Raw genomic sequence first — 23,897 nt, 5'->3', positions numbered from 1 at the left:
GAAATAGAAGACGACCTCACCCGGTGGCGCACACTACCCATATCACTTATGGGAAGAATGGCAACAGTGAAAATGATGATCTTGCCAAAAATCAACTATGTTTTCTCGATGGTTCCAACCCAACCTCCCCGGACTTGGTTCAAAACACTCGACTCTAACATCTCAAAATTTCTCTGGAAAGCTAAGCCACCACGTATAAGCTTAAAGACTTTACAAAAGAGTAAAGACTATGGTGGCTTGGAACTACCAAATTTTTATAATTACTACTTGGCCAATAGATTACAATACATGCTAAAATGGTTAAAGACAAACTCATTAGACCAAGCATAGCACGATATTGAACAAACATTCTGCAAAGAAATCCAAATCTCTGATCTCCCTTTTATCAGCCCTTTTATCAAGCATCACAGCTGCTTTAAGCACATTAGCATCAGCAACACCTTCATAGCCTGGAGGGAATTTCTCAAAAGCAATGGGCTCTCGAACACCCCTTGCAGGCTCACACCTATCTGGAACAATCCTGACATCCTGCAAAATAAAAAAAAAACAATACATTTTGCTGCATGGGCCAATAAAAGGATTAAAAATCTAGAGCATATCTTGCAAGACAAAGAATTCATAGAATTTAACCAAATTACAGCAAATTATGGAATTAACAAAAACAAATTTCTGGAATATCTTCAGCTCAAATCTATAATACAGGCACGGTTTGACCTTACCCAGTTAGACTTAGAGCTTCCACCTAGAATAACAGTTTTTTTTTTCCAAATTTCACCCCCTAAGCTACTGTCTAAAATTAACTCAATAGTTTCAACAACAGAACTTATAATCTCTATTCCTTCCTCCAAAAAGATCTGTCGATCAACCCACACCCTAACTTTTGGAAACAAATCTGCTCCAACACATTTAGAATGATTTGCAGTGGTAACCTACAATTAATAAATTACAAGGTTCTCCACAGAACACACTACACAGGACAGAGGATGTTCCAGATGGGCCTCGCACAAACGAACATTTGTCCATATTGTGCGACTGGCTCACCAGACTGCTATCTGCATGCTATATGGCTTTGTACACCTGTTGACAATTTTTGGCAGGGGGTTTGTAAAGACCTATCATGGTGGTTAGGGTACCCCATCCCCATCTCCCACTCACTTTGTCTGCTAGGTGACCTCACTAATGTTAATATGGAAGTAAACAAATCCTACATGCTTCTCACTGCTCTAAGCATCGCAAAGAAGGCCATCCTGATTAATTGGAAATCCAAGAACAACCTAAGCATAACTCAATATAGAAACCTTTAATTAGACCAAATTTCCATGGAGAGAATGTCTGCTAGGGAGGAAAGTCGATCGTCAGAGTTCGAACAAATCTGGTCCCTGATAATTAAATCCATCACATAGTTTTGATGGGGGGGCTGGGCTTCGTGGCTCCGGCCCTGGGGCGGATGGCTATGGATGCTGGCTGCCTTGGGTGTCCGGTGGCTTGCTGGGCTCGTGGGCCCGGGGTTACTGCCTTCTGGGGCGGCTTTGGGTCTTGCCTGTTGAGGTACGGTGTGGGGGGCATGGGGGCACCCTATGGGATTGGGGGTTGGGGGTCCTTGGGCTGGGTCGGGGCCTCCACCTGACATGGGGGGGTCGGGGGCCCTGGGCTCTGGTGCCGGGGATTCGCGCCGGTCCCCCAGTGGGGTCCTGTGGTGGGGGGGCTGTGGTCACACGGTCCCCGGTGTCACGACTCGGCTCAGAGATCGTGACATCGAAGGAGGGAGACGCGGAGTCACCGTGACACACAACTAACAATTTATTATTAGTAACGCAAAATCAACACAAGGCAAACCATAACGTACAATGGAGTGTGGTTATCAGTATTGTCAGTGGTGAGTGCGAGTGTGTGCATGAGTGTACAGGGGGTGTATGTGTGCGGTGTGATGGCTGCAGAGAACTAAACAAGACATGACTCAAGTAACACAACCATTGCTCCAACGTGGGCCAGGAGGAGTGAGCGAGAGCCAGCCGGCCAGGTTGGCCGCCTGCTTTATAGCTGGGAGACGCTGGGCCCAGGTGCTCCCAATTAGTCAGCAGCTCCGCCCCATAAAGCTCGAACCTGTGAAGGGAAGGAAGTCACAAATGATGCCACGCCCCCATGCCCGTGACCATGGGGACGTGACACCGGGCACTGGAGGGGTGTGCTGGGGCCTGCCGTGGCGGCTGGGGCATATTTGCCCCCGGACGACGGGAGGAGGGAGGTAAGGGGGTGAAGAGTGAGGTAGAGGTGGATTGCTTGGCGCCTGGGACTTGCTGGCCTGGGGCCCTGCCGCTCCCCCGGGGGGTCGCACCCACATTTGGGAGGGTTTGCTAACCTCGGCCCATCCTCGGGCAGGCTGGGCCCTGGCACGGTGTCCTGGACTACCGCCACTCCGGACAAAGGGAGGATGCTGGGGGACGTCTGAGGGATGGGGGCTGACCTCCTTGATGCTGATCGAACTGGGGGCCCTGACCACAGGCTGCTGGCTGGGGGTTCCGCTGTGCACTGGGGGCCTGGGCCCTCCCTGCCCTCACACTGCGCGGTGGTGGGCCCTCTGCCCAGATCTCCGGACAGTGCCCCTTGGTGCTCCAATCTGACCCCAATCGGACCAGGAAGGCTAGACTCCCTGTCGGCTGGTTGCAGTGGTGACGCAGTGGTCAGCGGGGCCATTCTGGAAGTTGGCCCCCTGCAGGTCTGGCCCATTCCTCAGCCCCTCTCATTGCCTCTCTGTCCCATCACATCACATCTTATGTGTCACTAGGCCTTGAGGGGCTGGCCCCCCCAATTTTAATCACATCGTAGACATTTAGGGCTTGGGGGAGTGCATGAGGATGTACTGGGAGACTCTGCTGTCTGCAACCGGTGGGGCTCCCATGCCCTGGGTGCCTCCGCCAATTTTAACTACATTCTAGTCATCCACATCATCACATCTACATTCCCATGCACAACACGCACCCTGCACACTTGTTGGGATGGGGGGGGGGGCAGCTGGGGCAGGGAGTGGGTCCAGTGCTGCCTCCTTTGCTAACTGCACCATTGCAAGCCTGGGGGCCTGGCCGGGGCTCTTTGGGGGGAGGGGGGTGGTCCTCTTCCCGGCGTGGTGGTTGGGCTGGGGTTGGTCATGGGCCCTGCTTTTGTGCGGTGGATCGCTTGCTGGCGGTTTCACTAAGTCTGAGGTGCCCTGGACCGTATCAGCATCTATGGAGTACTCAGCCCCTGTATGGAGGAAGATGAGAGTATGATTGTTTTGTCCGGGGGTGGCGGTCTTGGGCGTGCGTGCCTTCGACTCACCCCGGCGGGTGGGCTGGGCCTCTCGGGGGAGTGGGGGGTCCCGGCTGGCTGGCTGGTGGTGCCCTATAGCCTGAAGCCCGCCTGCTCTGGGGGGAGGGGGAGAACAGGGGATGAGTAGAGGGGATGGGGATCGTGGGTTGGCGGGGGGATAGCTCTGTTTAGGGGCGATGGGCCTGGTCGTTGTGGTGGGCTGTGGCTGCCCCGCCTGGGTGTGGGGTGTGGGTGGGTATCGGCCTCGCCGCTGGCGGGCCTCTTTGGGGGCTCTGGTCGGGTCTCGGGCCAGAGGGGCCCTGTGCCCCTGGGCTCTGCTCATGCTATGGGGGGGAGGGTGCCCGACAGGACTAGGGTCATCTCTGCCCCGTCTCTCTGTGGGTTACTTCCGGGTGGGGGTTGCTGCTCCGATGCTTTCCTATGGGTCCTGGCATGGGTTGGGCCTGTGGCTGTTTCCTGGGGGATGGGTGGCCTGGGGCTCCCCGTGTCCTGGGGGTTTCTGGTTGCTCTGGTGGCCTGGTCCTGACCTACCTGCTATCCTGGACTGGGGGTGCGATGTCCTGGCCCCCCCACATCAGCTACAGCCAGCAACGCACAGCATCCAAGACAAACCGTAGCACACACACATACACATACACACACACACGCGTATACACACATACACAAATGGAGCGCACAACTGACCCATAAACACACACTCAGACATTTATCTTAAAATTATGTAAAACCAAATGGTAAGCCTACACCGGAAATTCTGCAACCAATGTTTTTTCTTTTTTTTTGTTGTTGTTGTTACTTTTTCTTTGTTTGTTTGTTTGTTTGTTTGTGTTTTTTGTTGTTGTTGTAGTTTTCTGCTATTGCTGTTGTTGTTTTTGTCTCCCCCCTCCCCCTTGTCTTCCTTATCCTATACCTGTTCTCTCTTCCTATCCACTCCTGAGCCTCAGTCCGGTCGCTTTATCAATGAACCAATACCATTCCTAATAAAGTTAAACATGAATGGCAATAGGAGGAGTTTATCAGATTCCTCCTATGCAGAATAAAACTGCTTCAGTACAACAAGGCACCAGGAACATTGATGCTGCTTGCCCCAGCGACTGAACAGGACTGGTTTAAAAAAAAAAAAAAAAAGTTTGCTCGACACTCTCGTTATTATTATTGTTGTTGTTTTTTTTGTTGTTGTTGTTATTTCAGACTAATGCACCATTTCGCTCAGGCTTATGTGAACACAGAATTATTTGATTTCTTGTAAAGATGGCAAGGTGGACGATGGTCTCTGTGGTGCAATCGGCCAGCGAGCTCGGCTGTTAACCGAGAGGATGGTGTTTCGAGCCTACCTAAAGCATCAACATTGCTGTCTTTTTAGCTACCGTTCCTTCAAGGAGGTAAGAGCAACTGTTTCGTTGGCAAATTGTCCATGCCAGACAAGACTGAAAAGGTCCGGGTACAGTCGGTTTCACTCATCCCAGCTGCCGTTCTACCAAAGTCGAACGAATTGGAGATTCCCTTTGGGCGTTGTGTAGGCGCTGTGGCTTAGTTGGTCAAAGTGCCTGTCTAGTAAACAGGAGATCCTGGGTTCAAATCCCAGCAGTGCCTTTCGTCTTCAATAATGTCTCTGTGAGGTTCCATGTGTTGAAGCTGCCGAGACTGAACCGAGCGCTGGGATGTAAATCCAGTGCTCCAAGTACTATGCATCCCTGTTAGTGTTTCCACTAAAAGTTTATCCAGTTTCATGGCACGTTGCTCCTTGCTGCCTGATGTTTTTCAAAGCCTAACAACACCCCAGCAGTCTTGCTGAGCCCGCCTGACAATTGAGAACCACAAATGAGAAATAAAACCCTTGTGTACATAGAGCGACCATGGCTTTCAGCGGAAAGAGGCTTGTTTATTGTGCTCACGATGAAACCCAAGTGTGTCCTTATGAGTTAATTTGTTATTTATTTTTGACTGTGTGGTGAACTGGCATCCTCATTTTGATGTTCAAGTTTTTGAGCTGTGTATTCTGATCACTTTCAAAGAAACTTGAGGACAGCCCATCTGCGCGTGCATGGTCTCGTGGCGCTGTGGCTTAGTTGGTCAAAGTGCCTGTTTCGTAAACAGGAGATCCTGGGTTCAAATCCCAGCGGTGCCTGCGTGTTTGAGGCAGTTTCTCTCAGTCTGCATGTGTTGTAGCTTTCCCCTTAAATTCCCCCACATGCAGAAAGGTGTTGCCTGGCTTTCCTAGAAAATGCTTGGGATTCCACAATAACGATGGCTTCTTCTAAGCCTGACACTCTGTTCCCAAAAAATGGACAGGCATTTTCTTTCTCACAAAAGGTTCATTACCCTGTAGAGGGCAGATTGAGCCATGCAGAGAGTCGGAACTGGCATGGCACAATGACTACGGTCAATTTTCAAAACAGACAGCGTTTGCAGTCAACGGGCTGCTAAAAAGGTACGGACAACACCACAATGTAATCGAACATTCACATGACCCAAACACCATAGCCATGGGAAATCCACTGTAGAAGCAGTCTGGGCACATTGTCCATCGCAGGTTTTGCCAAACGTGACACGTCTGAAACGCGGGCCCTGGGCTGTTCAGCTGTGCGGAGGAAGTATGCACAAAGCGTGATCGTCTCGAAGCAAGACATTAAATTGGGGGTGTGTCTTTGTTTGTCAGTGAGCTTACATCCGCACAATAAGATTACCCATCCTTCGGGGAGATTTACAGAAAGATTTTCATCACGGTCTGCATTTACTGAATTGTTTTTTCGATGGAATGCCCTTCAACACTGTATGACATTCTCCGAACATGAAAGACAAACCAGATATGTTTTTGAGCCATGGGTGCGCCAAAATGTAAAGCGAGGGAAACATTTAATACGTGCAGTCGAGGTTCTTCTGAGTTTGTCAGTTGTCCCGACACCGGCAACACCGTATGTTGAAATGAAGACTTCTGAAACTTGGAACACATAGTCTATTTCATGGGCTGAGCCAGCCAAGACAAAGGCGCTGAAGAGACAGCTGCTCCTTGATCTCAGCATTGGTCCTCTGAACACTTGCTGTTGTTTTCATTCGGGCCTGAGCCCAGAGGTACTCCGGCGCGAAGACCCTATTATGTTTGCTCGACACTCTCGTTATTATTATTGTTGTTGTTGTTGTTGTTCTTGTTATTATTTCAGACTAATGCACCATTTCGCTCAGGCTTTTGTGAACACAGAATTATTTGATTTCTTGTAAAGATGGCAAGGTGGACGATGGTCTCTGTGGCGCAATCGGCCAGCGCGCTCGGCTGTTAACCGAGAGGATGGTGGTTCGAGCCCACCCAGGGACGGTTCTTTCTCTTTCCCCTAAGGTTAGACGTGCTGCACCCCCCCCCACCATGTCTAAATTCTTATAGGAGTGCTGTTTATTCCATCATTTCCCTGAAAAAGCATCAACATTGCTGTCTTTTTAGCTACCGTTCCTTCAAGGAGGTAAGAGCAACTGTTTCGTTGGCAAATTGTCCATGCCAGACAAGATTGAAAAGGTCCGGGTACAGTCGGTTTCACTCATCCCAGCTGCCGTTCTACCAAAGTCGAACGAATTGGAGATTCCCTTTGGGCGTTGTGTAGGCGCTGTGGCTTAGTTGGTCAAAGTGCCTGTCTAGTAAACAGGAGATCCTGGGTTCAAATCCCAGCAGTGCCTTTCGTCTTCAATAATGTCTCTGTGAGGTTCCATGTGTTGAAGCTGACGAGACTGAACCGAGCGCTGGGATGTAAATCCAGTGCTCCAAGTACTATGCATCCCTGTTAGCGTTTCCGCTAAAAGTTTATCCAGTTTCATGGCACGTTGCTCCTTGCTGCCTGATGTTTTTCAAAGCCTAACAACACCCCAGCAGTCTTGCTGAGCCCGCCTGACAATTGAGAACCACAAATGAGAAATAAAACCCTTGTGTACATAGAGCGACCATGGCTTTCAGCGGAAAGAGGCTTGTTTATTGTGCTCACGATGAAACCCAAGTGTGTCCTTATGAGTTAATTTGTTATTTATTTTTGACTGTGTGGTGAACTGGCATCCTCATTTTGATGTTCAAGTTTTTGAGCTGTGTATTCTGATCACTTTCAAAGAAACTTGAGGACAGCCCATCTGCGCGTGCATGGTCTCGTGGCGCTGTGGCTTAGTTGGTCAAAGTGCCTGTTTCGTAAACAGGAGATCCTGGGTTCAAATCCCAGCGGTGCCTGCGTGTTTGAGGCAGTTTCTCTCAGTCTGCATGTGTTGTAGCTTTCCCCTTAAATTCCCCCACATGCAGAAAGGTGTTGCCTGGCTTTCCTAGAAAATGCTTGGGATTCCACAATAACGATGGCTTCTTCTAAGCCTGACACTCTGTTCCCAAAAAATGGACAGGCATTTTCTTTCTCACAAAAGGTTCATTACCCTGTAGAGGGCAGATTGAGCCATGCAGAGAGTCGGAACTGGCATGGCACAATGACTACGGTCAATTTTCAAAACAGACAGCGTTTGCAGTCAACGGGCTGCTAAAAAGGTACGGACAACACCACAATGTAATCGAACATTCACATGACCCAAACACCATAGCCATGGGAAATCCACTGTAGAAGCAGTCTGGGCACATTGTCCATCGCAGGTTTTGCCAAACGTGACACGTCTGAAACGCGGGCCCTGGGCTGTTCAGCTGTGCGGAGGAAGTATGCACAAAGCGTGATCGTCTCGAAGCAAGACATTAAATTGGGGGTGTGTCTTTGTTTGTCAGTGAGCTTACATCCGCACAATAAGATTACCCATCCTTCGGGGAGATTTACAGAAAGATTTTCATCACGGTCTGCATTTACTGAATTGTTTTTTCGATGGAATGCCCTTCAACACTGTATGACATTCTCCGAACATGAAAGACAAACCAGATATGTTTTTGAGCCATGGGTGCGCCAAAATGTAAAGCGAGGGAAACATTTAATACGTGCAGTCGAGGTTCTTCTGAGTTTGTCAGTTGTCCCGACACCGGCAACACCGTATGTTGAAATGAAGACTTCTGAAACTTGGAACACATAGTCTATTTCATGGGCTGAGCCAGCCAAGACAAAGGTGCTGAAGAGACAGCTGCTCCTAGATTGGTCCTCTGAACACTTGCTGTTGTTTTCATTCGGGCCTGAGCCCAGAGGTACTCCGGCGCGAAGACCCTATTATGTTTGCTCGACACTCTCGTTATTATTATTGTTGTTGTTGTTGTTATTCTTGTTATTATTTCAGACTAATGCACCATTTCGCTCAGGCTTATGTGAACACAGAATTATTTGATTTCTTGTAAAGATGGCAAGGTGGACGATGGTCTCTGTGGCGCAATCGGCCAGCGCGCTCGGCTGTTAACTGAGAGGATGGTGGTTCGAGCCCACCCGGGGACGGTTCTTGCTCTTTCCCCTCAGGATAGACGTGCTGCTCCCCCCCCCCCCCCCCACCATGTCTAAATTCTTATAGGAGTGCTGTTTATTCCATCATTTCCCTGAAAAAGCATCAACATTGCTGTCTTTTTAGCTACCGTTCCTTCAAGGAGGTAAGAGCAACTGTTTCGTTGGCAAATTGTCCATGCCAGACAAGACTGAAAAGGTCCGGGTACAGTCGGTTTCACTCATCCCAGCTGCCGTTCTACCAAAGTCGAACGAATTGGAGATTCCCGTTGGGCGTTGTGTAGGCGCTGTGGCTTAGTTGGTCAAAGTGCCTGTCTAGTAAACAGGAGATCCTGGGTTCAAATCCCAGCAGTGCCTTTCGTCTTCAATAATGTCTCTGTGAGGTTCCATGTGTTGAAGCTGCCGAGACTGAACCGAGCGCTGGGATGTAAATCCAGTGCTCCAAGTACTATGCATCCCTGTTAGCGTTTCCGCTAAAAGTTTATCCAGTTTCATGGCACGTTGCTCCTTGCTGCCTGATGTTTTTCAAAGCCTAACAACACCCCAGCAGTCTTGCTGAGCCCGCCTGACAATTGAGAACCACAAATGAGAAATAAAACCCTTGTGTACATAGAGCGACCATGGCTTTCAGCGGAAAGAGGCTTGTTTATTGTGCTCACGATGAAACCCAAGTGTGTCCTTATGAGTTAATTTGTTATTTATTTTTGACTGTGTGGTGAACTGGCATCCTCATTTTGATGTTCAAGTTTTTGAGCTGTGTATTCTGATCACTTTCAAAGAAACTTGAGGACAGCCCATCTGCGCGTGCATGGTCTCGTGGCGCTGTGGCTTAGTTGGTCAAAGTGCCTGTTTCGTAAACAGGAGATCCTGGGTTCAAATCCCAGCGGTGCCTGCGTGTTTGAGGCAGTTTCTCTCAGTCTGCATGTGTTGTAGCTTTCCCCTTAAATTCCCCCACATGCAGAAAGGTGTTGCCTGGCTTTCCTAGAAAATGCTTGGGATTCCACAATAACGATGGCTTCTTCTAAGCCTGACACTCTGTTCCCAAAAAATGGACAGGCATTTTCTTTCTCACAAAAGGTTCATTACCCTGTAGAGGGCAGATTGAGCCATGCAGAGAGTCGGAACTGGCATGGCACAATGACTACGGTCAATTTTCAAAACAGACAGCGTTTGCAGTCAACGGGCTGCTAAAAAGGTACGGACAACACCACAATGTAATCGAACATTCACATGACCCAAACACCATAGCCATGGGAAATCCACTGTAGAAGCAGTCTGGGCACATTGTCCATCGCAGGTTTTGCCAAACGTGACACGTCTGAAACGCGGGCCCTGGGCTGTTCAGCTGTGCGGAGGAAGTATGCACAAAGCGTGATCGTCTCGAAGCAAGACATTAAATTGGGGGTGTGTCTTTGTTTGTCAGTGAGCTTACATCCGCACAATAAGATTACCCATCCTTCGGGGAGATTTACAGAAAGATTTTCATCACGGTCTGCATTTACTGAATTGTTTTTTCGATGGAATGCCCTTCAACACTGTATGACATTCTCCGAACATGAAAGACAAACCAGATATGTTTTTGAGCCATGGGTGCGCCAAAATGTAAAGCGAGGGAAACATTTAATACGTGCAGTCGAGGTTCTTCTGAGTTTGTCAGTTGTCCCGACACCGGCAACACCGTATGTTGAAATGAAGACTTCTGAAACTTGGAACACATAGTCTATTTCATGGGCTGAGCCAGCCAAGACAAAGGTGCTGAAGAGACAGCTGCTCCTAGATTGGTCCTCTGAACACTTGCTGTTGTTTTCATTCGGGCCTGAGCCCAGAGGTACTCCGGCGCGAAGACCCTATTATGTTTGCTCGACACTCTCGTTATTATTATTGTTGTTGTTGTTGTTATTCTTGTTATTATTTCAGACTAATGCACCATTTCGCTCAGGCTTATGTGAACACAGAATTATTTGATTTCTTGTAAAGATGGCAAGGTGGACGATGGTCTCTGTGGCGCAATCGGCCAGCGCGCTCGGCTGTTAACTGAGAGGATGGTGGTTCGAGCCCACCCGGGGACGGTTCTTGCTCTTTCCCCTCAGGATAGACGTGCTGCTCCCCCCCCCCCCCCCACCATGTCTAAATTCTTATAGGAGTGCTGTTTATTCCATCATTTCCCTGAAAAAGCATCAACATTGCTGTCTTTTTAGCTACCGTTCCTTCAAGGAGGTAAGAGCAACTGTTTCGTTGGCAAATTGTCCATGCCAGACAAGACTGAAAAGGTCCGGGTACAGTCGGTTTCACTCATCCCAGCTGCCGTTCTACCAAAGTCGAACGAATTGGAGATTCCCGTTGGGCGTTGTGTAGGCGCTGTGGCTTAGTTGGTCAAAGTGCCTGTCTAGTAAACAGGAGATCCTGGGTTCAAATCCCAGCAGTGCCTTTCGTCTTCAATAATGTCTCTGTGAGGTTCCATGTGTTGAAGCTGCCGAGACTGAACCGAGCGCTGGGATGTAAATCCAGTGCTCCAAGTACTATGCATCCCTGTTAGCGTTTCCGCTAAAAGTTTATCCAGTTTCATGGCACGTTGCTCCTTGCTGCCTGATGTTTTTCAAAGCCTAACAACACCCCAGCAGTCTTGCTGAGCCCGCCTGACAATTGAGAACCACAAATGAGAAATAAAACCCTTGTGTACATAGAGCGACCATGGCTTTCAGCGGAAAGAGGCTTGTTTATTGTGCTCACGATGAAACCCAAGTGTGTCCTTATGAGTTAATTTGTTATTTATTTTTGACTGTGTGGTGAACTGGCATCCTCATTTTGATGTTCAAGTTTTTGAGCTGTGTATTCTGATCACTTTCAAAGAAACTTGAGGACAGCCCATCTGCGCGTGCATGGTCTCGTGGCGCTGTGGCTTAGTTGGTCAAAGTGCCTGTTTCGTAAACAGGAGATCCTGGGTTCAAATCCCAGCGGTGCCTGCGTGTTTGAGGCAGTTTCTCTCAGTCTGCATGTGTTGTAGCTTTCCCCTTAAATTCCCCCACATGCAGAAAGGTGTTGCCTGGCTTTCCTAGAAAATGCTTGGGATTCCACAATAACGATGGCTTCTTCTAAGCCTGACACTCTGTTCCCAAAAAATGGACAGGCATTTTCTTTCTCACAAAAGGTTCATTACCCTGTAGAGGGCAGATTGAGCCATGCAGAGAGTCGGAACTGGCATGGCACAATGACTACGGTCAATTTTCAAAACAGACAGCGTTTGCAGTCAACGGGCTGCTAAAAAGGTACGGACAACACCACAATGTAATCGAACATTCACATGACCCAAACACCATAGCCATGGGAAATCCACTGTAGAAGCAGTCTGGGCACATTGTCCATCGCAGGTTTTGCCAAACGTGACACGTCTGAAACGCGGGCCCTGGGCTGTTCAGCTGTGCGGAGGAAGTATGCACAAAGCGTGATCGTCTCGAAGCAAGACATTAAATTGGGGGTGTGTCTTTGTTTGTCAGTGAGCTTACATCCGCACAATAAGATTACCCATCCTTCGGGGAGATTTACAGAAAGATTTTCATCACGGTCTGCATTTACTGAATTGTTTTTTCGATGGAATGCCCTTCAACACTGTATGACATTCTCCGAACATGAAAGACAAACCAGATATGTTTTTGAGCCATGGGTGCGCCAAAATGTAAAGCGAGGGAAACATTTAATACGTGCAGTCGAGGTTCTTCTGAGTTTGTCAGTTGTCCCGACACCGGCAACACCGTATGTTGAAATGAAGACTTCTGAAACTTGGAACACATAGTCTATTTCATGGGCTGAGCCAGCCAAGACAAAGGCGCTGAAGAGACAGCTGCTCCTTGATCTCAGCATTGGTCCTCTGAACACTTGCTGTTGTTTTCATTCGGGCCTGAGCCCAGAGGTACTCCGGCGCGAAGACCCTATTATGTTTGCTCGACACTCTCGTTATTATTATTGTTGTTGTTGTTGTTGTTCTTGTTATTATTTCAGACTAATGCACCATTTCGCTCAGGCTTATGTGAACACAGAATTATTTGATTTCTTGTAAAGATGGCAAGGTGGACGATGGTCTCTGTGGCGCAATCGGCCAGCGCGCTCGGCTGTTAACCGAGAGGATGGTGGTTCGAGCCCACCCAGTGACGGTTCTTGCTCTTTCCCCTCAGGATAGACGTGCTGCTCCCCCCCCCCCCACCATGTCTAAATTCTTATAGGAGTGCTGTTTATTCCATCATTTCCCTGAAAAAGCATCAACATTGCTGTCTTTTTAGCTACCGTTCCTTCAAGGAGGAAAGAGCAACTGTTTCGTTGGCAAATTGTCCATGCCAGACAAGACGGAAAAGGTCCGGGTACAGTCGGTTTCACTCATCCCAGCTGCCGTTCTACCAAAGTCGAACGAATTGGAGATTCCCGTTGGGCGTTGTGTAGGCGCTGTGGCTTAGTTGGTCAAAGTGCCTGTCTAGTAAACAGGAGATCCTGGGTTCAAATCCCAGCAGTGCCTTTCGTCTTCAATAATGTCTCTGTGAGGTTCCATGTGTTGAAGCTGCCGAGACTGAACCGAGCGCTGGGATGTAAATCCAGTGCTCCAAGTACTATGCATCCCTGTTAGCGTTTCCGCTAAAAGTTAATCCAGTTTCATGGCACGTTGCTCCTTGCTGCCTGATGTTTTTCAAAGCCTAACAACACCCCAGCAGTCTTGCTGAGCCCGCCTGACAATTGAGAACCACAAATGAGAAATAAAACCCTTGTGTACATAGAGCGACCATGGCTTTCAGCGGAAAGAGGCTTGTTTATTGTGCTCACGATGAAACCCAAGTGTGTCCTTATGAGTTAATTTGTTATTTATTTTTGACTGTGTGGTGAACTGGCATCCTCATTTTGATGTTCAAGTTTTTGAGCTGTGTATTCTGATCACTTTCAAAGAAACTTGAGGACAGCCCATCTGCGCGTGCATGGTCTCGTGGCGCTGTGGCTTAGTTGGTCAAAGTGCCTGTTTCGTAAACAGGAGATCCTGGGTTCAAATCCCAGCGGTGCCTGCGTGTTTGAGGCAGTTTCTCTCAGTCTGCATGTGTTGTAGCTTTCCCCTTAAATTCCCCCACATGCAGAAAGGTGTTGCCTGGCTTTCCTAGAAAATGCTTGGGATTCCACAATAACGATGGCTCCTTCTAAGCCTGACACTCTGTTCCCAAAAAACGGACAGGCATTTTCTTTCTCACAAAAGGTTCATTACCCTGTAGAGGGCAGATTGAGCCATGCAGAGAGTCGGAACTGGCATGGCACAATGACTACGGTCAATTTTCAAAACAGACAGCGTTTGCAGTCAACGGGCTGCTAAAAAGGTACGGACAACACCACAATGTAATCGAACATTCACATGACCCAAACACCATAGCCATGGGAAATCCACTGTAGAAGCAGTCTGGGCACATTGTCCATCGCAGGTTTTGCCAAACGTGACACGTCTGAAACGCGGGCCCTGGGCTGTTCAGCTGTGCGGAGGAAGTATGCACAAAGCGTGATCGTCTCGAAGCAAGACATTAAATTGGGGGTGTGTCTTTGTTTGTCAGTGAGCTTACATCCGCACAATAAGATTACCCATCCTTCGGGGAGATTTACAGAAAGATTTTCATCACGGTCTGCATTTACTGAATTGTTTTTTCGATGGAATGCCCTTCAACACTGTATGACATTCTCCGAACATGAAAGACAAACCAGATATGTTTTTGAGCCATGGGTGCGCCAAAATGTAAAGCGAGGGAAACATTTAATACGTGCAGTCGAGGTTCTTCTGAGTTTGTCAGTTGTCCCGACACCGGCAACACCGTATGTTGAAATGAAGACTTCTGAAACTTGGAACACATAGTCTATTTCATGGGCTGAGCCAGCCAAGACAAAGGCGCTGAAGAGACAGCTGCTCCTTGATCTCAGCATTGGTCCTCTGAACACTTGCTGTTGTTTTCATTCGGGCCTGAGCCCAGAGGTACTCCGGCGCGAAGACCCTATTATGTTTGCTCGACACTCTCGTTATTATTATTGTTGTTGTTGTTGTTGTTCTTGTTATTATTTCAGACTAATGCACCATTTCGCTCAGGCTTATGTGAACACAGAATTATTTGATTTCTTGTAAAGATGGCAAGGTGGACGATGGTCTCTGTGGCGCAATCGGCCAGCGCGCTCGGCTGTTAACCGAGAGGATGGTGGTTCGAGCCCACCCAGGGACGGTTCTTGCTCTTTCCCCTCAGGATAGACGTGCTGCTCCCCCCCCCCCCCCACCATGTCTAAATTCTTATAGGAGTGCTGTTTATTCCATCATTTCCCTGAAAAAGCATCAACATTGCTGTCTTTTTAGCTACCGTTCCTTCAAGGAGGAAAGAGCAACTGTTTCGTTGGCAAATTGTCCATGCCAGACAAGACTGAAAAGGTCCGGGTACAGTCGGTTTCACTCATCCCAGCTGCCGTTCTACCAAAGTCGAACGAATTGGAGATTCCCGTTGGGCGTTGTGTAGGCGCTGTGGCTTAGTTGGTCAAAGTGCCTGTCTAGTAAACAGGAGATCCTGGGTTCAAATCCCAGCAGTGCCTTTCGTCTTCAATAATGTCTCTGTGAGGTTCCATGTGTTGAAGCTGCCGAGACTGAACCGAGCGCTGGGATGTAAATCCAGTGCTCCAAGTACTATGCATCCCTGTTAGCGTTTCCGCTAAAAGTTTATCCAGTTTCATGGCACGTTGCTCCTTGCTGCCTGATGTTTTTCAAAGCCTAACAACACCCCAGCAGTCTTGCTGAGCCCGCCTGACAATTGAGAACCACAAATGAGAAATAAAACCCTTGTGTACATAGAGCGACCATGGCTTTCAGCGGAAAGAGGCTTGTTTATTGTGCTCACGATGAAACCCAAGTGTGTCCTTATGAGTTAATTTGTTATTTATTTTTGACTGTGTGGTGAACTGGCATCCTCATTTTGATGTTCAAGTTTTTGAGCTGTGTATTCTGATCACTTTCAAAGAAACTTGAGGACAGCCCATCTGCGCGTGCATGGTCTCGTGGCGCTGTGGCTTAGTTGGTCAAAGTGCCTGTTTCGTAAACAGGAGATCCTGGGTTCAAATCCCAGCGGTGCCTGCGTGTTTGAGGCAGTTTCTCTCAGTCTGCATGTGTTGTAGCTTTCCCCTTAAATTCCCCCACATGCAGAAAGGTGTTGCCTGGCTTTCCTAGAAAATGCTTGGGATTCCACAATAACGATGGCTCCTTCTAAGCCTGACACTCTGTTCCCAAAAAACGGACAGGCATTTTCTTTCTCACAAAAGGTTCATTACCCTGTAGAGGGCAGATTGAGCCATGCAGAGAGTCGGAACTGGCATGGCACAATGACTACGGTCAATTTTCAAAACAGACAGCGTTTGCAGTCAACGGGCTGCTAAAAAGGTACGGACAACACCACAATGTAATCGAACATTCACATGACCCAAACACCATAGCCATGGGAAATCCACTGTAGAAGCAGTCTGGGCACATTGTCCATCGCAGGTTTTGCCAAACGTGACACGTCTGAAACGCGGGCCCTGGGCTGTTCAGCTGTGCGGAGGAAGTATGCACAAAGCGTGATCGTCTCGAAGCAAGACATTAAATTGGGGGTGTGTCTTTGTTTGTCAGTGAGCTTACATCCGCACAATAAGATTACCCATCCTTCGGGGAGATTTACAGAAAGATTTTCATCACGGTCTGCATTTACTGAATTGTTTTTTTGATGGAATGCCCTTCAACACTGTATGACATTCTCCGAACATGAAAGACAAACCAGATATGTTTTTGAGCCATGGGTGCGCCAAAATGTAAAGCGAGGGAAACATTTAATACGTGCAGTCGAGGTTCTTCTGAGTTTGTCAGTTGTCCCGACACCGGCAACACCGTATGTTGAAATGACTTCTGAAACTTGGAACACATAGTCTATTTCATGGGCTGAGCCAGCCAAGACAAAGGCGCTGAAGAGACAGCTGCTCCTTGATCTCAGCATTGGTCCTCTGAACACTTGCTGTTGTTTTCATTCGGGCCTGAGCCCAGAGGTACTCCGGCGCGAAGACCCTATTATGTTTGCTCGACACTCTCGTTATTATTATTGTTGTTGTTGTTGTTGTTCTTGTTATTATTTCAGACTAATGCACCATTTCGCTCAGGCTTATGTGAACACAGAATTATTTGATTTCTTGTAAAGATGGCAAGGTGGACGATGGTCTCTGTGGCGCAATCGGCCAGCGCGCTCGGCTGTTAACCGAGAGGATGGTGGTTCGAGCCCACCCAGGGACGGTTCTTGCTCTTTCCCCTCAGGATAGACGTGCTGCTCCCCCCCCCCCCCCCCCACCATGTCTAAATTCTTATAGGAGTGCTGTTTATTCCATCATTTCCCTGAAAAAGCATCAACATTGCTGTCTTTTTAGCTACCGTTCCTTCAAGGAGGAAAGAGCAACTGTTTCGTTGGCAAATTGTCCATGCCAGACAAGACTGAAAAGGTCCGGGTACAGTCGGTTTCACTCATCCCAGCTGCCGTTCTACCAAAGTCGAACGAATTGGAGATTCCCGTTGGGCGTTGTGTAGGCGCTGTGGCTTAGTTGGTCAAAGTGCCTGTCTAGTAAACAGGAGATCCTGGGTTCAAATCCCAGCAGTGCCTTTCGTCTTCAATAATGTCTCTGTGAGGTTCCATGTGTTGAAGCTGCCGAGACTGAACCGAGCGCTGGGATGTAAATCCAGTGCTCCAAGTACTATGCATCCCTGTTAGCGTTTCCGCTAAAAGTTTATCCAGTTTCATGGCACGTTGCTCCTTGCTGCCTGATGTTTTTCAAAGCCTAACAACACCCCAGCAGTCTTGCTGAGCCCGCCTGACAATTGAGAACCACAAATGAGAAATAAAACCCTTGTGTACATAGAGCGACCATGGCTTTCAGCGGAAAGAGGCTTGTTTATTGTGCTCACGATGAAACCCAAGTGTGTCCTTATGAGTTAATTTGTTATTTATTTTTGACTGTGTGGTGAACTGGCATCCTCATTTTGATGTTCAAGTTTTTGAGCTGTGTATTCTGATCACTTTCAAAGAAACTTGAGGACAGCCCATCTGCGCGTGCATGGTCTCGTGGCGCTGTGGCTTAGTTGGTCAAAGTGCCTGTTTCGTAAACAGGAGATCCTGGGTTCAAATCCCAGCGGTGCCTGCGTGTTTGAGGCAGTTTCTCTCAGTCTGCATGTGTTGTAGCTTTCCCCTTAAATTCCCCCACATGCAGAAAGGTGTTGCCTGGCTTTCCTAGAAAATGCTTGGGATTCCACAATAACGATGGCTCCTTCTAAGCCTGACACTCTGTTCCCAAAAAACGGACAGGCATTTTCTTTCTCACAAAAGGTTCATTACCCTGTAGAGGGCAGATTGAGCCATGCAGAGAGTCGGAACTGGCATGGCACAATGACTACGGTCAATTTTCAAAACAGACAGCGTTTGCAGTCAACGGGCTGCTAAAAAGGTACGGACAACACCACAATGTAATCGAACATTCACATGACCCAAACACCATAGCCATGGGAAATCCACTGTAGAAGCAGTCTGGGCACATTGTCCATCGCAGGTTTTGCCAAACGTGACACGTCTGAAACGCGGGCCCTGGGCTGTTCAGCTGTGCGGAGGAAGTATGCACAAAGCGTGATCGTCTCGAAGCAAGACATTAAATTGGGGGTGTGTCTTTGTTTGTCAGTGAGCTTACATCCGCACAATAAGATTACCCATCCTTCGGGGAGATTTACAGAAAGATTTTCATCACGGTCTGCATTTACTGAATTGTTTTTTCGATGGAATGCCCTTCAACACTGTATGACATTCTCCGAACATGAAAGACAAACCAGATATGTTTTTGAGCCATGGGTGCGCCAAAATGTAAAGCGAGGGAAACATTTAATACGTGCAGTCGAGGTTCTTCTGAGTTTGTCAGTTGTCCCGACACCGGCAACACCGTATGTTGAAATGACTTCTGAAACTTGGAACACATAGTCTATTTCATGGGCTGAGCCAGCCAAGACAAAGGCGCTGAAGAGACAGCTGCTCCTTGATCTCAGCATTGGTCCTCTGAACACTTGCTGTTGTTTTCATTCGGGCCTGAGCCCAGAGGTACTCCGGCGCGAAGACCCTATTATGTTTGCTCGACACTCTCGTTATTATTATTGTTGTTGTTGTTGTTGTTCTTGTTATTATTTCAGACTAATGCACCATTTCGCTCAGGCTTATGTGAACACAGAATTATTTGATTTCTTGTAAAGATGGCAAGGTGGACGATGGTCTCTGTGGCGCAATCGGCCAGCGCGCTCGGCTGTTAACCGAGAGGATGGTGGTTCGAGCCCACCCAGGGACGGTTCTTGCTCTTTCCCCTCAGGATAGACGTGCTGCTCCCCCCCCCCCCCCCCCACCATGTCTAAATTCTTATAGGAGTGCTGTTTATTCCATCATTTCCCTGAAAAAGCATCAACATTGCTGTCTTTTTAGCTACCGTTCCTTCAAGGAGGAAAGAGCAACTGTTTCGTTGGCAAATTGTCCATGCCAGACAAGACTGAAAAGGTCCGGGTACAGTCGGTTTCACTCATCCCAGCTGCCGTTCTACCAAAGTCGAACGAATTGGAGATTCCCGTTGGGCGTTGTGTAGGCGCTGTGGCTTAGTTGGTCAAAGTGCCTGTCTAGTAAACAGGAGATCCTGGGTTCAAATCCCAGCAGTGCCTTTCGTCTTCAATAATGTCTCTGTGAGGTTCCATGTGTTGAAGCTGCCGAGACTGAACCGAGCGCTGGGATGTAAATCCAGTGCTCCAAGTACTATGCATCCCTGTTAGCGTTTCCGCTAAAAGTTTATCCAGTTTCATGGCACGTTGCTCCTTGCTGCCTGATGTTTTTCAAAGCCTAACAACACCCCAGCAGTCTTGCTGAGCCCGCCTGACAATTGAGAACCACAAATGAGAAATAAAACCCTTGTGTACATAGAGCGACCATGGCTTTCAGCGGAAAGAGGCTTGTTTATTGTGCTCACGATGAAACCCAAGTGTGTCCTTATGAGTTAATTTGTTATTTATTTTTGACTGTGTGGTGAACTGGCATCCTCATTTTGATGTTCAAGTTTTTGAGCTGTGTATTCTGATCACTTTCAAAGAAACTTGAGGACAGCCCATCTGCGCGTGCATGGTCTCGTGGCGCTGTGGCTTAGTTGGTCAAAGTGCCTGTTTCGTAAACAGGAGATCCTGGGTTCAAATCCCAGCGGTGCCTGCGTGTTTGAGGCAGTTTCTCTCAGTCTGCATGTGTTGTAGCTTTCCCCTTAAATTCCCCCACATGCAGAAAGGTGTTGCCTGGCTTTCCTAGAAAATGCTTGGGATTCCACAATAACGATGGCTCCTTCTAAGCCTGACACTCTGTTCCCAAAAAACGGACAGGCATTTTCTTTCTCACAAAAGGTTCATTACCCTGTAGAGGGCAGATTGAGCCATGCAGAGAGTCGGAACTGGCATGGCACAATGACTACGGTCAATTTTCAAAACAGACAGCGTTTGCAGTCAACGGGCTGCTAAAAAGGTACGGACAACACCACAATGTAATCGAACATTCACATGACCCAAACACCATAGCCATGGGAAATCCACTGTAGAAGCAGTCTGGGCACATTGTCCATCGCAGGTTTTGCCAAACGTGACACGTCTGAAACGCGGGCCCTGGGCTGTTCAGCTGTGCGGAGGAAGTATGCACAAAGCGTGATCGTCTCGAAGCAAGACATTAAATTGGGGGTGTGTCTTTGTTTGTCAGTGAGCTTACATCCGCACAATAAGATTACCCATCCTTCGGGGAGATTTACAGAAAGATTTTCATCACGGTCTGCATTTACTGAATTGTTTTTTCGATGGAATGCCCTTCAACACTGTATGACATTCTCCGAACATGAAAGACAAACCAGATATGTTTTTGAGCCATGGGTGCGCCAAAATGTAAAGCGAGGGAAACATTTAATACGTGCAGTCGAGGTTCTTCTGAGTTTGTCAGTTGTCCCGACACCGGCAACACCGTATGTTGAAATGAAGACTTCTGAAACTTGGAACACATAGTCTATTTCATGGGCTGAGCCAGCCAAGACAAAGGCGCTGAAGAGACAGCTGCTCCTTGATCTCAGCATTGGTCCTCTGAACACTTGCTGTTGTTTTCATTCGGGCCTGAGCCCAGAGGTACTCCGGCGCGAAGACCCTATTATGTTTGCTCGACACTCTCGTTATTATTATTGTTGTTGTTGTTGTTGTTCTTGTTATTATTTCAGACTAATGCACCATTTCGCTCAGGCTTATGTGAACACAGAATTATTTGATTTCTTGTAAAGATGGCAAGGTGGACGATGGTCTCTGTGGCGCAATCGGCCAGCGCGCTCGGCTGTTAACCGAGAGGATGGTGGTTCGAGCCCACCCAGTGACGGTTCTTGCTCTTTCCCCTCAGGATAGACGTGCTGCTCCCCCCCCCCCCCCACCATGTCTAAATTCTTATAGGAGTGCTGTTTATTCCATCATTTCCCTGAAAAAGCATCAACATTGCTGTCTTTTTAGCTACCGTTCCTTCAAGGAGGAAAGAGCAACTGTTTCGTTGGCAAATTGTCCATGCCAGACAAGACTGAAAAGGTCCGGGTACAGTCGGTTTCACTCATCCCAGCTGCCGTTCTACCAAAGTCGAACGAATTGGAGATTCCCGTTGGGCGTTGTGTAGGTGCTGTGGCTTAGTTGGTCAAAGTGCCTGTCTAGTAAACAGGAGATCCTGGGTTCAAATCCCAGCAGTGCCTTTCGTCTTCAATAATGTCTCTGTGAGGTTCCATGTGTTGAAGCTGCCGAGACTGAACCGAGCGCTGGGATGTAAATCCAGTGCTCCAAGTACTATGCATCCCTGTTAGCGTTTCCGCTAAAAGTTTATCCAGTTTCATGGCACGTTGCTCCTTGCTGCCTGATGTTTTTCAAAGCCTAACAACACCCCAGCAGTCTTGCTGAGCCCGCCTGACAATTGAGAACCACAAATGAGAAATAAAACCCTTGTGTACATAGAGCGACCATGGCTTTCAGCGGAAAGAGGCTTGTTTATTGTGCTCACGATGAAACCCAAGTGTGTCCTTATGAGTTAATTTGTTATTTATTTTTGACTGTGTGGTGAACTGGCATCCTCATTTTGATGTTCAAGTTTTTGAGCTGTGTATTCTGATCACTTTCAAAGAAACTTGAGGACAGCCCATCTGCGCGTGCATGGTCTCGTGGCGCTGTGGCTTAGTTGGTCAAAGTGCCTGTTTCGTAAACAGGAGATCCTGGGTTCAAATCCCAGCGGTGCCTGCATGTTTGAGGCAGTTTCTCTCAGTCTGCATGTGTTGTAGCTTTCCCCTTAAATTCCCCCACATGCAGAAAGGTGTTGCCTGGCTTTCCTAGAAAATGCTTGGGATTCCACAATAACGATGGCTCCTTCTAAGCCTGACACTCTGTTCCCAAAAAACGGACAGGCATTTTCTTTCTCACAAAAGGTTCATTACCCTGTAGAGGGCAGATTGAGCCATGCAGAGAGTCGGAACTGGCATGGCACAATGACTACGGTCAATTTTCAAAACAGACAGCGTTTGCAGTCAACGGGCTGCTAAAAAGGTACGGACAACACCACAATGTAATCGAACATTCACATGACCCAAACACCATAGCCATGGGAAATCCACTGTAGAAGCAGTCTGGGCACATTGTCCATCGCAGGTTTTGCCAAACGTGACACGTCTGAAACGCGGGCCCTGGGCTGTTCAGCTGTGCGGAGGAAGTATGCACAAAGCGTGATCGTCTCGAAGCAAGACATTAAATTGGGGGTGTGTCTTTGTTTGTCAGTGAGCTTACATCCGCACAATAAGATTACCCATCCTTCGGGGAGATTTACAGAAAGATTTTCATCACGGTCTGCATTTACTGAATTGTTTTTTCGATGGAATGCCCTTCAACACTGTATGACATTCTCCGAACATGAAAGACAAACCAGATATGTTTTTGAGCCATGGGTGCGCCAAAATGTAAAGCGAGGGAAACATTTAATACGTGCAGTCGAGGTTCTTCTGAGTTTGTCAGTTGTCCCGACACCGGCAACACCGTATGTTGAAATGACTTCTGAAACTTGGAACACATAGTCTATTTCATGGGCTGAGCCAGCCAAGACAAAGGCGCTGAAGAGACAGCTGCTCCTTGATCTCAGCATTGGTCCTCTGAACACTTGCTGTTGTTTTCATTCGGGCCTGAGCCCAGAGGTACTCCGGTGCGAAGACCCTATTATGTTTGCTCGACACTCTCGTTATTATTATTGTTGTTGTTGTTGTTGTTCTTGTTATTATTTCAGACTAATGCACCATTTCGCTCAGGCTTATGTGAACACAGAATTATTTGATTTCTTGTAAAGATGGCAAGGTGGACGATGGTCTCTGTGGCGCAATCGGCCAGCGCGCTCGGCTGTTAACCGAGAGGATGGTGGTTCGAGCCCACCCAGGGACGGTTCTTGCTCTTTCCCCTCAGGATAGACGTGCTGCTCCCCCCCCCACCATGTCTAAATTCTTATAGGAGTGCTGTTTATTCCATCATTTCCCTGAAAAAGCATCAACATTGCTGTCTTTTTAGCTACCGTTCCTTCAAGGAGGTAAGAGCAACTGTTTCGTTGGCAAATTGTCCATGCCAGACAAGACTGAAAAGGTCCGGGTACAGTCGGTTTCACTCATCCCAGCTGCCGTTCTACCAAAGTCGAACGAATTGGAGATTCCCGTTGGGCGTTGTGTAGGCGCTGTGGCTTAGTTGGTCAAAGTGCCTGTCTAGTAAACAGGAGATCCTGGGTTCAAATCCCAGCAGTGCCTTTCGTCTTCAATAATGTCTCTGTGAGGTTCCATGTGTTGAAGCTGCCGAGACTGAACCGAGCGCTGGGATGTAAATCCAGTGCTCCAAGTACTATGCATCCCTGTTAGCGTTTCCACTAAAAGTTTATCCAGTTTCATGGCACGTTGCTCCTTGCTGCCTGATGTTTTTCAAAGCCTAACAACACCCCAGCAGTCTTGCTGAGCCCGCCTGACAATTGAGAACCACAAATGAGAAATAAAACCCTTGTGTACATAGAGCGACCATGGCTTTCAGCGGAAAGAGGCTTGTTTATTGTGCTCACGATGAAACCCAAGTGTGTCCTT

The 23,897-nt window shown here is 48.0% G+C and overlaps 24 non-coding genes and 1 pseudogene across 24 annotated transcripts; all 25 read left to right on the top strand.

Moving 5' to 3' along the window:
- Positions 1-1,408: 1,408 nt before the first annotated feature.
- The window catches only part of LOC147267450 (uncharacterized), a 41,104-nt pseudogene continuing 18,615 nt past the window's right edge, over positions 1,409-23,897 (top strand).
- trnat-agu (transfer RNA threonine (anticodon AGU)) lies at positions 4,826-4,899 on the top strand. The gene has a single exon. It is a non-coding gene; the product is annotated as a tRNA-Thr (tRNA).
- trnat-cgu (transfer RNA threonine (anticodon CGU)) lies at positions 5,361-5,434 on the top strand. The gene has a single exon. It is a non-coding gene; the product is annotated as a tRNA-Thr (tRNA).
- On the top strand, positions 6,546-6,619 carry trnan-guu (transfer RNA asparagine (anticodon GUU)). Its single transcript has one exon. It is a non-coding gene; the product is annotated as a tRNA-Asn (tRNA).
- trnat-agu (transfer RNA threonine (anticodon AGU)) lies at positions 6,899-6,972 on the top strand. Its single transcript has one exon. It is a non-coding gene; the product is annotated as a tRNA-Thr (tRNA).
- Positions 7,434-7,507, top strand: trnat-cgu (transfer RNA threonine (anticodon CGU)). The gene has a single exon. It is a non-coding gene; the product is annotated as a tRNA-Thr (tRNA).
- On the top strand, positions 8,971-9,044 carry trnat-agu (transfer RNA threonine (anticodon AGU)). Its single transcript has one exon. It is a non-coding gene; the product is annotated as a tRNA-Thr (tRNA).
- trnat-cgu (transfer RNA threonine (anticodon CGU)) lies at positions 9,506-9,579 on the top strand. Its single transcript has one exon. It is a non-coding gene; the product is annotated as a tRNA-Thr (tRNA).
- trnat-agu (transfer RNA threonine (anticodon AGU)) lies at positions 11,042-11,115 on the top strand. Its single transcript has one exon. It is a non-coding gene; the product is annotated as a tRNA-Thr (tRNA).
- Positions 11,577-11,650, top strand: trnat-cgu (transfer RNA threonine (anticodon CGU)). Its single transcript has one exon. It is a non-coding gene; the product is annotated as a tRNA-Thr (tRNA).
- Positions 13,118-13,191, top strand: trnat-agu (transfer RNA threonine (anticodon AGU)). The gene has a single exon. It is a non-coding gene; the product is annotated as a tRNA-Thr (tRNA).
- Positions 13,653-13,726, top strand: trnat-cgu (transfer RNA threonine (anticodon CGU)). The gene has a single exon. It is a non-coding gene; the product is annotated as a tRNA-Thr (tRNA).
- Positions 14,838-14,911, top strand: trnan-guu (transfer RNA asparagine (anticodon GUU)). The gene has a single exon. It is a non-coding gene; the product is annotated as a tRNA-Asn (tRNA).
- On the top strand, positions 15,196-15,269 carry trnat-agu (transfer RNA threonine (anticodon AGU)). The gene has a single exon. It is a non-coding gene; the product is annotated as a tRNA-Thr (tRNA).
- trnat-cgu (transfer RNA threonine (anticodon CGU)) lies at positions 15,731-15,804 on the top strand. Its single transcript has one exon. It is a non-coding gene; the product is annotated as a tRNA-Thr (tRNA).
- Positions 16,913-16,986, top strand: trnan-guu (transfer RNA asparagine (anticodon GUU)). Its single transcript has one exon. It is a non-coding gene; the product is annotated as a tRNA-Asn (tRNA).
- Positions 17,274-17,347, top strand: trnat-agu (transfer RNA threonine (anticodon AGU)). The gene has a single exon. It is a non-coding gene; the product is annotated as a tRNA-Thr (tRNA).
- trnat-cgu (transfer RNA threonine (anticodon CGU)) lies at positions 17,809-17,882 on the top strand. The gene has a single exon. It is a non-coding gene; the product is annotated as a tRNA-Thr (tRNA).
- Positions 18,991-19,064, top strand: trnan-guu (transfer RNA asparagine (anticodon GUU)). Its single transcript has one exon. It is a non-coding gene; the product is annotated as a tRNA-Asn (tRNA).
- Positions 19,352-19,425, top strand: trnat-agu (transfer RNA threonine (anticodon AGU)). Its single transcript has one exon. It is a non-coding gene; the product is annotated as a tRNA-Thr (tRNA).
- On the top strand, positions 19,887-19,960 carry trnat-cgu (transfer RNA threonine (anticodon CGU)). The gene has a single exon. It is a non-coding gene; the product is annotated as a tRNA-Thr (tRNA).
- trnat-agu (transfer RNA threonine (anticodon AGU)) lies at positions 21,430-21,503 on the top strand. The gene has a single exon. It is a non-coding gene; the product is annotated as a tRNA-Thr (tRNA).
- trnat-cgu (transfer RNA threonine (anticodon CGU)) lies at positions 21,965-22,038 on the top strand. Its single transcript has one exon. It is a non-coding gene; the product is annotated as a tRNA-Thr (tRNA).
- On the top strand, positions 23,147-23,220 carry trnan-guu (transfer RNA asparagine (anticodon GUU)). The gene has a single exon. It is a non-coding gene; the product is annotated as a tRNA-Asn (tRNA).
- On the top strand, positions 23,500-23,573 carry trnat-agu (transfer RNA threonine (anticodon AGU)). Its single transcript has one exon. It is a non-coding gene; the product is annotated as a tRNA-Thr (tRNA).

The sequence above is a fragment of the Aulostomus chinensis genome, chromosome 3, assembly GCF_037954235.1.
Source record: "Aulostomus chinensis isolate RoL2024-O1b breed Wild chromosome 3, RoL_Achi_v1.0, whole genome shotgun sequence".
In the NCBI taxonomy this organism is placed as follows: Eukaryota; Metazoa; Chordata; class Actinopteri; order Syngnathiformes; family Aulostomidae; genus Aulostomus; species Aulostomus chinensis.
The sequence above is the reverse complement of the archived record's forward strand: the minus strand, read 5'-3'. Positions and strand labels throughout refer to the sequence as shown.